The 2,281-nt window shown below is 40.2% G+C and overlaps 1 non-coding gene across 1 annotated transcript; it reads left to right on the top strand.

Moving 5' to 3' along the window:
* Window positions 1-1,309: 1,309 nt before the first annotated feature.
* Window positions 1,310-1,417, top strand: LOC112752987 (small nucleolar RNA R71). The gene has a single exon (XR_003177392.1). It is a non-coding gene; the product is annotated as a small nucleolar RNA R71 (small nucleolar RNA).
* The last annotated feature ends 864 nt before the right edge of the window (window positions 1,418-2,281 follow it).

Raw genomic sequence — 2,281 nt, 5'->3', positions numbered from 1 at the left:
AGTCCATAAGCCTGTTTCATTAATTTGTCTGCCATCTCTAGTGAGGTTTTTGCAGCTTGTACCTCAAAAATCTCCAGTTTCTCCATTACAGAGAGTGGCATGAGGTTAATGCCTAACCCAAGGTCACACAGAGCCTTCTCAAAGGTCATGGTGCCTATGGTACAAGGAATTAAGAACCTTCCAGGATCAGGCTTCTTCTGAGGTAATTTCTGCTGAACCAAGGCATTCAGTTCCTTAATGAGTAATGGAGGTTCTTCCTCCCAAGTTTCATTACCAAATACCCTGGCATTCAGCTTCATGATTGCTCCTAAATACCGAGCAACTTGCTCTTCAACAATATCTTCTTCCTCTTCAGAGGAAGAATACTCACCAGAGCTCATGAATGGCAACAGTAAATTCAGTGGAATCTCTATGGTCTCCATATGAGCCTCAGATTCCTTTGGTTTCTCAATAAGGAACTCTGTAGTGGTCAGTGGATACCCATTGAGGTCTTCCTCACTGGAATTCACTACCTTTCCCCCCTTTGTGCATTCAGCCACTTTGGGTATATTGATGGCCTTGCACTCTCTCTTTGGATTCTTTTCTGTATTTCTTGGGAGAGTACTAAGAGGAATTTCAGTAACTCTTTTACTCAGCTGACCCACTTGTGCCTCCAAATTTCTGATGGAGGACCTTGTTTCAGTCATGAAATTGAGAGTGGTCTTGGATAGATCAGAGACTATTGTTGCTAAGTCAGAGAGGCTCTGCCTAGAATTCTCTATCCGTTGCTGAGAAGATGATGGAAAATGTTTGCTATTGCCAAACCGAATTTTCCCACCATTATTATTATTATTGAAGCCTTGTTGAGGCTTCTATTGATCCTTCTATGAGAAATTTAGATGATTTCTCCATGAAGGATTATAGGTGTTTCCATAGGATTCTCCCATGTAATTCACGTCTTCTATTGCAGGATTCTCAGGGTCATAAGCTTCTCCTTCAGAGGAGGCTTCTTTAGTACTGCCGGATGTAGCTTGCAATCCAGTCAGATTCTGAGAAATTATATTGACTTGCTGAGTCAATATTTTGTTCTGAGCCAATATGGCATTCAGAGTATCAATCTCAAGAACTCTTTTCTTCTGAGTTATCCCATTATTCACAGGATTCTTTCAGAAGTGTACATGAACTGGTTATTTGCAACCATCTCAATGAGTTCCTGGGCTTCTGTAGGGGTTTTCTTCAGATGAAGAGATCCACCAGCAGAGTAGTCCAATGACATCTTGGACAATTCAGACAGACCATCATAGAATATACCTAAAATGCTCCATTCTGAAAGCATGTCAGAAGGACACCTTCTGATCAATTGCTTGTATCTTTCCCAAGCTTCATAGAGGGATTCACCTTCCTTCTGTCTGAAGGTTTGGACTTCCACTCTAAGCTTGCTCATCTTTTGAGGTGGAAAAAATTTGGCCAAGAAAGCATTGACCAACTTTTCCCAAGAGTTCAGGCTTTCTCTAGGTTGTGAGTCCAACCATATCCTAGCTCTGTCTCTTACAGCAAAGGGGAAAAGCATAAGTCTGTAGACCTCAGGATCAACCCCATTGGTCTTAACAGTGTCACAGATTTGCAAGAATTCAGCTAAAAACTGATGAGGATCTTCCAATGGAAGTCCATTAAACTTGCAATTCTGCTGCATTAGAGAAACTAATTGAGGCTTAAGTTCAAAGTTGTTTGCTCCAATGGCAGGAATTGAGATACTTTTTCCATAGAAGTTCGAAGTTAGTGCAGTAAAGTCATTGATGAGCGGATAATTTATACGCTTTTTGGCATTGTTTTTAGGTAATTTTTAGTATGTTTTAGTTACTTTTTATTATATTTTTATTAGTTTTTATGCAAAAATCACATTTCTAGAATTTACTATGAGTTTGTGTGTTTTTCTATAATTTTATGTATTTTCTGGCTGAAATTGAGAGACCTGAGCAAAAATCTGATTCAGAGGCTGAGAAAGGACTGGAGATGCTGTTGGATTCTGACCTCCTTGCACTCAAATGCTTTTTTCTGGAGCTACAAAAGTCCAATTGGTGCGTTCTCAACTGGGATGGAAAGCTAACATCTTGGGCTTTCTAGCAATATATAATAGTTCATACTTTGCCCGAGATTTGATGGTCTAAATTGGCGTTCAACGCCAGATAGAGACCTTTTTCTGGCGTAAAACGCCGGAATTGGCACCAGAACTGGAGTTAAACGCCCTAACTGGCATCCAAGCTGGCATTTAAATCCAGAAAAGGCCTATGCACATGTAAAG

The sequence above is a fragment of the Arachis hypogaea genome, chromosome 15, assembly GCF_003086295.3.
Source record: "Arachis hypogaea cultivar Tifrunner chromosome 15, arahy.Tifrunner.gnm2.J5K5, whole genome shotgun sequence".
NCBI classification, from domain to species: domain Eukaryota; kingdom Viridiplantae; phylum Streptophyta; class Magnoliopsida; order Fabales; family Fabaceae; genus Arachis; species Arachis hypogaea.
The sequence above is the reverse complement of the archived record's forward strand: the minus strand, read 5'-3'. Positions and strand labels throughout refer to the sequence as shown.